General features: G+C 34.1%; 1 long non-coding RNA gene across 2 annotated transcripts; it reads left to right on the top strand.

Annotated features, from left to right (window-relative positions):
- Positions 1-6832: 6832 nt before the first annotated feature.
- Positions 6833-13796, top strand: LOC119639665. Of its 2 annotated transcripts, none has more exons than XR_005247565.1 (5): positions 6833-6923; positions 13178-13260; positions 13436-13438; positions 13613-13615; positions 13777-13796. It is a non-coding gene; the product is annotated as an uncharacterized LOC119639665 (long non-coding RNA). The 2 variants fall into 2 exon arrangements; XR_005247564.1 differs by having other exon boundaries at positions 13007-13260.
- Positions 13797-14065: the final 269 nt, after the last annotated feature.

Here is a 14065-nt window from a genome sequence, read left to right as displayed (position 1 = left end):
AACATGAAAAACATCCCATCGTACATGCATATGATCTCTTTTGTCCATAATAGAACCGTCTCTTTCACATCCTGTGTATGAAAGGGCTTCTTGCGCTAAGCAAACATTATGCTGCCAAGCAATAGTGGTGACGTTGCTGCAAATGGAAAAAACTCTTACAACTCTTAAAGTCTTCAGTGGCACTGTATCTACATAAAGGATGCAGGCGCGAACGGGAACAGTGTTAAACATTTGATTATTTACTGCGAATTGAATACTGCGAGGTTTTATTCTTAATTTGATGCGATTTCACACCTTCTTAACTTTAACTTAACTCATATTTTCATTATAATTTTTTCATTTTTTATTTTCACATGAGCACTTCGAATTTTTCGATAATAATGCGATGTTACAGAAAGTTAATCCTTTTGTCAAAATGCCTGTAACACACAAGAGCAAGCTTTAGAAACCCTACAGAGTACGCATTTTTTTGACCAGTAGCAAAGACTGATCTCTCTCTCTCTCTCTCTCTGAAGAATTAGCAAATACTCCGCTGGTCGCAAAAATGAAGCTACCACCTTTATATTTGATAGAAACATTCAAAGCTCCTGCAAATCAATTGATATTTAAGATGTGCATGTGTGATGAAGGTATTGAAGAAATTGAAAGAAAACTAATGACAACAAAATTATCCAGACTATTGTGGTGGGTTTTCGAAAAATTTATCTAATCGGTGTCCTTGAATTTGAATAGCATTATCAGAAGATATTTTTGCGTTCGCTTATATGCCGGCGACGGACAAAACGACATTCTGTGTCCGTACGGAATAGTGGATGACCTGTTCTAGCGTGTAAAGGAAGATCACATCGTGCTATGATCTGATTCTATCAGTTTGAAGTTGCATTCTGGGAAAACTGGACCCATCTTTATTTCACTTTGACACTCTTATTCCTAGCGTCCTGTTAGGATGCCCGGTGAAGACGTTGAGTGACCTTACCAATCTGCGGTCGTGATTGAACTTCCGCTTGAGTGCTGTCGATCACGACAGTTTTACTATTATGCGTAGCCATAACGTTTTGAGGAAGCCGTAATTTACTTCCTCTTCTGTCCTTACCATCAGAAAATTAGGAGTGACCAAATATTTACTCATGTGTCCCATATTTGAAGTATGAACGTATTAGGAATTTAGAGTTTCTACGCAAGCTCATCTACACACGAACACTAGCATATTTATATGACAAAATGGTGTTCGCTAGATCTGAACGGGCGATCAATCTGATTCTGCTTGACCATAACAGTACAGTATCTCCAAGGCTATTCTCTCTTAATGCCGTCAAAATTATCGAACTACCTACCGAAACGGCTGTAAGCCTGTGGGGACTTAAGATGGCTATTAATATCTATGAATTCTATAATCTATGAATTATTTGTTATTTATAATTGTGCCTGTGTCTTTGTCTTCATCCAAAATTGTATTCCATAATTATTATCCATATGTTGTATGTAATTGTGCCGCAAGATGTATTATAGATGTATTAACTCATTACTATTAATTATAATAGTAGCCATTATAATTGTATAACAATATACATTAACAATTATTATTATTGATTAATAAACTAAATTGATACCCAAATGAGAAAATTGTTAGATATGAAAATATGAATATTAGAATGAGCAACATCAAAATACGAATATTTAAGACGAGTGCCGGACGATGTCAACAGTGAAATGAGCCAATAAGAAGTTTTGAAAAACAAATTAATATCTCTTCCAATACTTTAATTACTCAAACATCGAGCAGCTAATTGCATAAATTTAAACTCAAAATTAAGACTATCTCTAGCAAGTTGGCGGAAAGAAATATTGCAGCTGAAGCAAAAAGAATGTGATGAGTCAAGATCGTACCTTCGTTTCGATCACACATATGCTTTTGTTTCGATTTAAATTATAGTTCGCAATATGACAGGTAATGGTAAGTTAGGATTAGGCCGACATTCAGTGACGACGTGTTTTGGGAATTTTAATTGAAATCAAATAAAGTCAAAAGGGCGACTCCTGGGCGAACATCATTTTGTTGTCTGAAGTTTTCACTAGACGTTCGGTTTTGAATTTGATTGTTCTTCAGTGTCGACAGTACACGACACGCAACAATAGTTTACCGCGAATGATTTCTGATCACTAATGATCATATTAATCATTTAAATGTTAAAATCCATTGACCAGATATTCTGATTTTTGAAGAACGCAAAACCAACAGTCAGTCCGGCAAACATAATCTACTTCAAAAATTCACTTCCGTTCAGAATACTATTGTGGGATCTCTTAGCAATAATGTTTTTTAATTTATAAATGTTTGTTTTGTTTTCGAAATATTTTTTATTATTATTGACGTGTATTTATAACGAAAAATTACACTGGAATTTATGATAATAACAAATTTACAAGAATACGATAAATTGTAGATGAAAAAAAGCTGAAAGGTTAATAGCTTTCTCTACCAAAATGTAATTAAGAAATTTACTGACAAAAACAACCAACAATTTAATAACTTTCCATTGCCAGCCCACGACCATGGCCAGAAACCACCAACATTTACATTACTTTCAATCCACTTACGAACTTCGTAGACATTAGCGCATAATATCATCTTAGAAGGGTCACAGCTTTGTCGTTCGCTTACTATGCCGATTAGACCATCATTTTGTACAAGTGCTGAGCCCGCCTTTACATCTTTACACCCATCACACCCACCTTCCACAATCGTTATACAGAAGACATGTGGATGCAAGTGTTCATTTTCTTTTTCACACTCCACTCTACTTGCAAACTTTACCTCCATCTGCACTACATCATATTGATTATCTTTTTCACGAATCGTATGCAAGGTAGCGTTTTCACGTATTTTAGGCCGTCGTTTAGCTAATTTCATCGTTTCCGCTAATATAATATCGGGTATGTATCCCGGAAGCTCAAAGATTATTGGTGGGTTGAGTTCCAGAAGTTGTACTTGAGGTAATGAATTAGGATCTATGTTTTGCTCGCTTAGATAAATTCGTATTCCCAAGCTCTCTGTAGTCTGTTCTCTGTGTTTTCCATCCAAATTGTAAGTTATCACACATGGAATCCCGTCAGCTGGCAATTTGCTGGCCGTTAATATGAAATTATCTGTTATTATAACGCCCGCGAGAAGAGTTTCGTGCTTGTCCTTCTCTGTACACTTGGCGAGAGCAAGAGATTGGTTGAAGGTCGAATTGTCTGGATTGCATTGTCCAGCAACAAAATATTGTATGGTTACAAATAAAGTAAAATAAACGATAAATATAACAAACATATTCTGTCAAAGAAATGAAACATTATTTCAAAATATTCTTTGGTAAACCTTTGACATAAATTTCAAAGGAAACGTGAATGATGGTACATTGAAATTAATAAAAAATTTTCACAAACTTGCTAGCTTGATCTAACACCCGTATTTGATCGCATTAAGAGAGATTACAAACAGGCGTATCTAAAGAATTTTCTCTGTATCCATATGTGATGTTGAAAGTACTGGGGTTTTTACGGGTAAAAAATTCAAAAATAGCACTAAACTTTTCACTCGACTAAATAATGTTCGCACGCAGCATGAGTGAAAAGGACGAGAACCGTTTCAGTTTAACTAATTTAGTTTAAAGCTTTATTACGCCTATGGGAAAAGAAAATTAGTATACTATCTATACGTTTATATGGCATCGTAGGTAATATAATGTCATTGAAAAATGTTATCGTGTCTCGCTTGAACATAATTATTATTATCAAGAAGGACACGACTCTTTAACGATCATTATTTAATAATTAACATTTTATGCCCCTTGTTCGGAATATACTTTCAAAGTCCTTTAGCAATAATTACATTTACGTCGTGAAAACTTAATGTTTTCGTTTGTGTGTTTTTTATTGATGATCGTATGAAATTTAGTGCTTTGAATTAAGTCACAAGAAGCTTATGTCCCATCCGAGGTGGAAGCGTAAGTAAAAGAGAAAATTCCAGATAGAAAATATCCCAAAAAATATGAATTTCTTGGACCCTTGCAACTGACGAGTTTACCCCGGCATAAATCAGGCGACTAATTACCAGCCCCACCAGGTATACAGATAATGTTCAGACAACATGAAATTCTTATTTTATTCAAATCTAATATTGCTTGTGTACATGTACGATTACTTTCTATTTTAAATATTATATGTATATCATATTAAATTTTTTGAAATTACCGTTACACGCAGAACAATTTTACAGGAAGACATTTTCGCATTTCAAAATACATTATTATTTACACAATACACATATGACATCAAATGTTCGTCGCTGCGAGCATTGTAATCTCTATCTTTTTCCGCCTGAATGTCGTTATTTTCGTCAACTTTTCTTTTCGTTCATGCCTTCACTTTCTTTTCTAGATCAAGTAATCGCGAAAACTTCAATGTGAGGTCAATCCAGATACAACATATTTTACATGTTTTTCAATTCGATTGTTCTCTTTTTTGTTTATATTTTAAATCATTTATCTTGGCTGAACTTTGTAGGAAAATACAACAAAAGCATTTAAATAGACATTTATTCAACGTCTTCAGCAATAATCAAGGGTTATTGCTCCAATCTTTTTAAATTTTAATTGCACTTTGTAACGCATACAAGTTTTCTTATTTTTCATTTTTTACACCCACCACTGTAAGATGGGGGTATGCTCATTTTGTTTTTTTTCCATAACGTGATACCCAAAAGGAAGCTTGAGAAACTCAATAAAATGTATATATTCTTGATCAGTTATAAAAGTAATTTTCACCGAACAATTCTCCGGACGGTCACTGTAACCTGACATAAAATGTTGTCAGTTCATAGAGCGTATCTTCGAAAATGAAGTTAGAGAGTAAACGGGAAAAATATGAATGAAGGAAGTGTTGGAGAAACCTAGTTGTACGTAACCACGGTTGATTCCTGTGAGCGCTTCATTATTGCAGGCTGGTCAGATCACAATTTATTAATCTTTAAATTGACGTGCCTGGCTTCATGGTTTGAAAGTTGTTTGAATGATTGTTTTCAAAGGACGCTTTATAATTCTTGTCTTTCTCGCCTTGTTCTTGTCTTATCTGGTGCCACACAAGTTCATCTTGTCCATATTCTTTTCACTCTATAATGATCTCCCTAACTGTACCCAGAGTTTTCTGGAGTTCTCATCTCAGTAGGTGACGTACACATTTACTATTCTTTTGACCTGCTTCCCGATATGTATTATCTCCTCTGGAGTGATTTGATTTTACGCATTGCTTTATAGATAAAAAGCCTAACTGTGTTATTTCTTAATACCGATGACTCGATGCAGTTAAAAATGTTATTTTTGTGAAAAGTGTTGCAAAAAAACATTAAACATGTATTGAAATAAAGGCACATACAGTAAAGAAAAGTAATTTTAATAAATTATAGCGAATAATATTAAGAGATAGAGATGCCGAACTCTTTATCGCCGTATTTGTATACTCGTCAAGCGGAGACTAACTGTAGTTTGTAGCGAAAGGACTTGACAAAATGACACAACAAAAGCATTTTCGAAAGTGCATTATCATGAGCAATCACATTCATAGACGGGCGGATCATTACGTATACATTTGTGATATATATTTAGATGGTTAAACACCAAAAAGTTGTGTTCATTCAAATTTCCATTTAAAAGAAAAAAAACCAGATGTATCAGCAGCAACAAAAACACTTTCCGGCAAGGCTGCTGGAGTAGTTTCCAAATATAAGTAAATGGATTTTTCTGTTTTCCTCCTTTCGAAGGACGGACACTAACTTCAATTTAACGAAGCGCAGTAATATCAATTCGTACGCTTGTGAACGACACAAGCACCTGCCAAAAGAAGGATATATCCGCGATTGTTCACGTATAGGTATATATATATATATTACGCTACTTTACGCTCTACTTTAAAACATTTCTTATCAATTTCTTATCAATTTCTTTGGTGCTGTAAGTGGAAGCGTTGCAGCAAAGCAATCGAGTTATTTACGCAAAAGCGTTCAGCTCGAACGTTTAGGCACGCTTCATGCTTTACTGCTTATTATTGTTTACAAAATTTACATTTTGGAGTAAATCCGATAAATCAGTTCTATTGCAGATATCTTACAGTGCTACAAACGTTACGTATTCTTAAGCAATCGTTTTACTTTTAGGTTTTTTGGTTTTTTCAGGAGTATCTTACAGTATTGCAAACGGAACATGATTAGTAGGCGTAACCACGCTATTTTCTTACTATAGTTTAAGTATATGGCAGCATTGCTTATAGAAAATTGCCAACAACATAAAACGTAACCTAATAAATACACAGGAATTTATTTACCCATCATACGCACTATCGTATGGATAAATGTATTTGAGATTTTTGTTCATGGGCTTTTGCAAAAGACGTTACTGATTTTTTGATTTGCTCCGATTGGTAAAACCAAATCCTATTTCGTGATAAACTTATTGTCATAGAAATAGCTTAGGAACAAGAAAGCATACATCTTAACAGTACAACTACGGAGAGAGGGAGAAAGAAGAGAGAGAATGACAGTCAGCTGCATATGAGTTAATCAATCCTTTCGTTTTCAAGGGCCATTCTTGAACGTGACGAATTTCAACATTTTCCGTTGTTTCACACCTTGTTATTCGGTTTATTTCGAAAAGTTTTGAAAATTTCATGGATCTGCGGTGTTTTGCAACCACACAGCATTTAAAATTGTAAAAATTGAAAACCGTTACCTCCTATAACGTGTGTCAAATTGATTTCAAGTATATATACATCTATGTATATATAAAGTTTTCGCTTGGGAAAGTTTTAATCGTGTATTGGATTTGGTTTTTCTTACTTTTTCCTTCTGTGCGTAATCATTAACTACATTGCGGTAACAAAGGCATTAAGTGAGTTGAAGACATTAAAGTCATGTGTTTTTAAATTGAAATTGAATATCGTGTGTGCTAGTAAAGCAAATTAAAAACTGCAAGATATTTTTTTTTTTTTAAATCTCTTGTTTATTTCAAAAAACATTTGATGTGAGTAACAGTAAAATCAGGGCAAAGAGGCAGACGATAAACTATATGAAATAAATGTATATTGGAAAATAAAGACTGTAGGGAAAAGCACCGAAGCAAAAAAATATTCAGAAACTGTGTAAAAGACTAATTATTGTTGTTGTTTAATAAAACAATATTTGGCAACATGTTGAAAATGTGAAAATTTATATTATGCGATGAAGAGGCGCCGTGTAAAAAGGTCTTCTTTACAAAGTATGTCAAAGCTTTACGAAATAGCGAGAGAAAACAACGTTGAGTCCAAACAAAATAAATATAATGGAAACACTTTTAAAACATTTTAATTTCTCATAGGGAGATATTTCCCAAAATTACGTGTAGATAACCCCCTAGAGACGCGGTAGAAACGTTCGTACAAAAGCTTGTGTTAAACGAAACCATGCTATACAAGACTTCAAGCAGTAAAGCTCCAAACGCTATCAAAGAAATCTTCTTTTTTGGATTACTTATAAGGAACGTTACATTCAACTTCGCTTCTACTAGTCCACACCTCGTTTAATACTATATTTTGCTTAAAATTATTTTTATATATACATATTTCATAAACGTATACATATTTAATGTATGAATAAAAAATAATTGCTAATTGCTATCTGCGAAGTAAAGCCTTCCAACATAAAATACAAATAAGCCAAACTTTAATTTCGCCTTCTACTCTCCAAGTTCGTTTATTTTGATACCTATATTGCTAGTATCTACTATCGGAATTAGTAAGAAAACATTAATCGTGGTGAATACCATATTCTTTTTAGAATTAACCCATATTTAGTTCAGTTTTAAATATGCTGTCGTGTTTTCGGCGGACTCTCTTTCTCTTTACAATTATGGCTCTTGTTGTTGTTCGTTATTTATTGATAAGATCCCAGTAAAATTCGCCCCCTTTTGTTACTAGCCCATTCGTCACAACCTGACACGAACGAAAGCGTTGCTTAGAAACTAGGCCAAGTATGGATGTAAACATGCGGTAATCGAAAGAAGAGTCTTAGTAAGTAGGGCGCACTATCTACTTACGGACTTCCCATTCGAGAACTTCTAACCTGGCGGGAGCTGCTTTTAGCCGCACGTGATGGGATATTGTCATGAACAACAATGAAATGATGTTGGTCTTTTGATATTCTATCAGAAAAACTTAGGTGGGTGCTTACCAAAATTGCGTATTTCTATCGCCCTCTAACTATGAAGGATCAGTAGTGTAAATGCTATCCCTAAACCGTAATTTAATTGGGATGATTAGGATCCGTCACTTATATGTACCATGCTAAAATACCAAAGTTAGTGTAAGAAAAATTTTGGACGAAACACTACACTTTCAAGTTTTTAAGGCTGTTTAAAATAATTTTAAGGGAAATGCTCGTTATGTATGTAAGAAAATCGCAATAGGCTGAGTCTACGATTTTTTCATCAGATATACGCCAGTGATCTTTTATATGACAAAAAAACCCCCTTTGTCTACATTTTATATGGGAGATACATTCCTTTATTATGCTATCCATGTTCGTCTTCGTAAGCTTTGTCCTCATTTTTTACTTTTTAGTTAGTTAGCTGCCTAATTTATGTATAAAATTTCCTCAGTCCTTAATTTATAGCAAGTATCAGAAGACAAACGTGTCATTAGAGAAAAATTGTATTACACCCCATTGTATTTTTAGTTTTTATATCGAATCGTAATTTTTCAGTTCACTTCACACTATTTTATCCAAATCTTTATTTAAGTACGATCGAAGCGTACATGAGCCTTGGGCTACCATGGCTACCAAGTTAGCGTATCTGGGTTCAATCTCTAGTGCCTCTAAATCTAGAACATATATTAGTTACGAGTGGCGTTTGGTCGAAGCTGTATCTAGTGGTGTGGTTGGTAAATATATAAGACTTACCGATCATGCAAATACGACGCAGACTGCCGACTCTCTATCTCTTTCTTTCTCCACACTTCTTTCTGGCTGTTATAATGTTACACGTATAGAGGACAAGGCTAGATGGCTATTCGTTAAAAAACAATTACACATTTTATTAGTTTGCTAAATTGGGATATGTTTGTGATAGCCAAGTCCCGGGTGAGTGTGGGAATGTTTAGATCTCGCTGGTATTGCAGTTTGTTGTGGGGATGTGTGAGCAGCAGAGTGAATACGAGGGGAAACTCTTAGTCAAACTTAATTTGCATGCCAAATTATTATTGTGAACGAATTTTCATTAAAAATATTGCATATTAGCACTTTTTGCCCTTTTAAAGGTTCACTTTCCGTGGGAGCGATTGTATGGCAATGGAATCAAAACATTGCCCTATTTAAACCAAATTTTTGACAGCTATTTAGAGTGCTGAAATATTGTATATAATTTTCGACGCGAATATACTCAAAAGGTATCTTTCTTTCTTGTAAAGACTTATTTTAAAAAAATTTTCCGAAGCGCCATCTACACCGTTCGTCTTTGCGTCAAAACATGTCAGTGTACGAAATTTCACCAAAATGTCTCAAAATGGCGGCAGCAAGTATTACACTTATATATTTATACATGAATTATTATTTATTTATTATTATTGTTGTTTTTCCTTTAGTTCTTCTTAAATATTCTATATTAGTTTTTAATAATAATTAATATAAGATTTACTTCTAAGAGTTAATTGAATTCGGCTGTTGATTTATTTTAGTTGCATTTCGTTTGTAAAAACACGCACTTTGGATTTTTCTCTGCTTTCATAATTTCTCTCTTTAACTTCAGCTGCTGTATAGGGCGAAGTAGAGAAGAAATAAATTTTAAAGAAATTCCGTTATTATATGAAATACAAATACAAATACTGCACTAGGCGAAATGGTGTAGATTATTTAATGATTGGCCTTGCCAGACCATAATCTTCTTTATTGTTTTTGGAATTTGGTTTCTTAAAAATTCGGCTAATGTTCATCCAAACTGAAATCCTTAAAAGTGGAAAGGCGGATAGAAAATTATTTAAAATCGATTAATAAGTCATTTTAAATTCTTCTGTGAGTAACATACATTCGCAGCAACTGAATACGTTCTATGGACAACAATTGCTGTGGGTTGTAAAGAGATGAGTGCTGTTCAACTGACCATTGAAATTTGAAATTAAATATATACACAAACACATAAGGTTCGTATGAAATAATACAGAAATTGTCAGCCTTAGAATTAAAGCTAAAAATAAATTACGTTTAAAAAGTATTTAGGCAATCACTGAACTTGGATAGCGACTGAATCGAAAGATGATCATCTTAGAAAGATCATCTAAGGAAGATAATCATTGGTGTTCGTTATATTTTGAAGAGGTCAAGTACTTCACCTCTCACATTTTTATTTCCGAAAACGCCGCGAATTTGTAAAGAAATGCATTTGTGAACGAAGTGAGTTTTTTACATTAATGTGAGCAGCACGAACTAACTGTACGACCTTGTCAATAACTCACAACTGGACAAATGATTTTCTCAACGAATTTATGCATCAACATCGTGCATGTGTTGTGTAATAAGTGAATATTTGCGAATTGCGTTAGTTAATACATGGGAAAGGCCCTTGCACAAAGACGCAAATCGGGTAACGAAGTGAATGTTTTTACCATTTAGATTTACTTAGCTGTCCCGCCGGGTGAAAAACACAGTCACAGTTCCATATCACATCGAACAATTCACGAATTCAAAAATCGTTTCGCCGGATCCGAACACATTCGCTTAGCTGCGTAAAAAATGCGCGTCGATCGATCGATTGATAAATTCAATATGCTTGTCATGACGAAAGTGATTAGTTACGTAAAGAATGCTATAGAAATTAATTTCACTACGGGTAAAAGTGTATCGGGAGGAAGTACCAAGAAGAATACTTGAACACTTATCAATCAATACTCGCGGCTACATTAAGTGCATCGTATGTTTATAAGGTATCAGGAACATGCAAAGTTTCCAAAAATAGAAGAAATTGAGAACGAGTTGGCATAAATGAGCATGAATGTTTAGGTATTAACATTCGCACTCGCTCTCGTGGTGGATTTTTTAGCGAAAGTTTAAGCCCTTACATTCCGTCCATAAAAATTAAAAGAAAAATTTAAAACAAAATAAGCAAAGGTGTGGAATGGAAAATTTATCAGATTGAAAAACAATTCACAAGCACAATTTTTGTCCGACAAAATAACAACAACATCCTCCGCCCATGTAACTAGTTACCTACAACAGATTTAACTTTTTTTTAACGAACGTACAAACGTACTTTGTTATTTATACTTAACATCCCTCGCTAAAACTACATAAAACTAAGGCTAAATAATTTCTTCATTTTGGAAACGAAGAAAAAGCATACGTAGAGTGTCTCTTAAAAAATTAATCATTTTGTTGTATTTCTTATCTTTGTGCGTTCTTCTTGATGGCTTTACGCCTTCTTTTTTCAGATTCTCTTCAACAACCCTATATCACTAATTCGTTGCTATTCAAGGTCCAGTTTTATGGTCTATTGCTTTGAAAATCTAAGATCTGATCTTTTGACGCCAAGTGATTCTTAAGTTAATGGTTTTATTTTTGCAATGAATTTTTGTGAGATACCAAGTCAAAATTTGGCGTGCAATACTACCCTTCTGTTTCTTTTGGTCAACTTTTTTGTCAGTGTATAACATTTATAATTCTTAGTCTTTTAAACCGAAAATAACACGAGTAAGAAAGTTATATTTTGCGGGGGACGAATCTAGCATTCTTTTCGTCCCTCTCCTACGAGGGGGGCAGCTCAGCGGCCCAGGGAGGAAGGAAAGCGCAAGAAAATTTATATTTACTCGCGACCGCCTCTCAAAACGAGACTTTCCTCTGCAAGAGTCTAAACCCGACTAACTTAACTAAACTTCAATCTTAACCTGTCCCTGCTGCTATCTTAATCTATTCTATTCTATGTTGCCTCTATCTTATCCTATCCCTATCGCTATCTTAGTCTATCCCTACGGCTACCTTAATCTATCCTACTCTATTCCTATTTCTACCTGAATCTATTCTGTTCTATATTATTTCCATCTTAACCTATCCCTATCGCTATCCTATTCTTACTACTATTTTAACTTACCCTATTACTAACTTAATCCTAGCACTACCTTCCCCTCACCAGAGGCGGAGAACCCGTGAGGCCAAAAGGAGGGATAACTTAGGGTCCTCACAACACATCGCTGGTACTACTAAGAAAATTGAATCCACCAGGTGGTGGTGTCCACCATTTTTATTTTAGAATTAATCCGGTTTGGGCGGTTCATATATCTATATTTGAGAAATGTACAAAATGGTTTTAAACATTCTGTGTTGATTGCCTTATGAGAAAAACACATTCAAAAAAGTGAAAAATTTTTTTATCATTTTTATCTTTGTGTGGGCATGGTCGATTTATTCCATTTCTGCAAGTAAAGGGAAGAGTGCTTCGCAGAGTAAATGTGGAAAATTTCACCTTCCTAACTTTAAGAATTTCGGAGTAACAAGCAAAAGCCCACAAATTTTTGTTAAGAAAAACGGGGCTGCGTTCAATTTACGCTGGGAGCTTCTGCTCCGACCGATTTGGCCCATTACATACCAACCTGTGTGCATCAACTTCAAGTGTTTCTGCAAAATTTTAATGCGATCAGGAGAGTCCGCCTTACAAACATCCTACAGACACACAGACATGGTACAAACAATTCAGAGATTCACGCTGATCAAAAATATATATACTTTATAGCGCCTCCGGAACTTCCTTTTAGGCGTTACATACATTACGGGTAAAAAACCAAAACGAGTATACCCCCATATCTCTTGAAAGGATTGCCGTAACGTTTAGGATTTGTGGATTTGTATGCATTCTACAAAAGCATTTGAATTACATTTGTACTTGTGTTCCTTTTTTCTTCGACACACATTTACTACATATCTATAATTATTTTGATTATTTATCGGTAACCTCAGGCGTAAAAAAACTTTTCAAAGAAAAAAGAAAATCGGGAAAAATTCGACGAAGAGTTTATCGCGTTTAAACACTTGAATTGAAATAGCACGATTTTCAAAATTGAAGCACTATACGAGTGAAAGAACGTAATTTGCATAACTTTCTGTATTAATCATCACCTCTTTTCCAAGATTCAACTAAACAAGCGAAAAGATGACTAATATATTTCTGTTCGTTACTCTATTGATCTTGTCTTTGCTTCCGGTTTCACAAGGTAAGTGCTCCCAGTACACCAATTACTCTGAAACAAGTTCACTCATATTTCTCAGGATGTATACATAAACTCCCTTCCGAAATATTTCTATTTATAACTTATATCTTTTCGTTGCTCTTATTTTTCGGTTCATCGTTAATTGGATAATCCTGCTAACTTCGACTTCAAACAAAAGCGCGTAAGTATTTCTGATAATCGAATTAGACTCAAAAGAGTTATCTTGCATCAGTCAAGATGTACACATAAAGTCACTTCAGGAATATGTTTATTTATAACTTTGATGTTTTCATTTCTTCTATTTTTCGGTTCATCGTTAATTTGATATTTTTGGTAACTGCAACTGGATATAAAGCTGGTAAGTACATCTGATAATCGAATTAGACTCAAAAGAATTATCTTGCATCAGTCAAGATGTACATATAAAGTTCCTTCAGGAATATTTTTCTTATAAATTTTATGTTTTCGTTTCTTTTATTTTTCGATTCATCGTTAATTTGATGTTTCTGTTAACTTCAGCTTCAAATAAAGATGGTAAGTACTTCTGGTAATCGAATTACTCTGAAAACAGTTATCTCACATTTTATCAAGATGTACACCTAGGAATGTATTTATATATAATTTTTAAGTTTTCGTTTCTTTTCTTTTTCGGTTCATCGTTAATTTAATATTTCTTCTACGTTCGGGTGCACATAAAGTTAGTAAGTATATCTATAAAACAGTTTACACTGAAAAAAGTTATCTCACATTATATCAATTTGAACATATCAAGTCTCTTCAGGAATATTTTTATTTATAAATTTTATCT

The sequence above is a fragment of the Glossina fuscipes genome, unplaced genomic scaffold, assembly GCF_014805625.2.
Source record: "Glossina fuscipes isolate IAEA_lab_2018 unplaced genomic scaffold, Yale_Gfus_2 112, whole genome shotgun sequence".
Classification (NCBI taxonomy): domain Eukaryota; kingdom Metazoa; phylum Arthropoda; class Insecta; order Diptera; family Glossinidae; genus Glossina; species Glossina fuscipes.
This window is presented reverse-complemented; position numbering and strand designations above follow the sequence as displayed.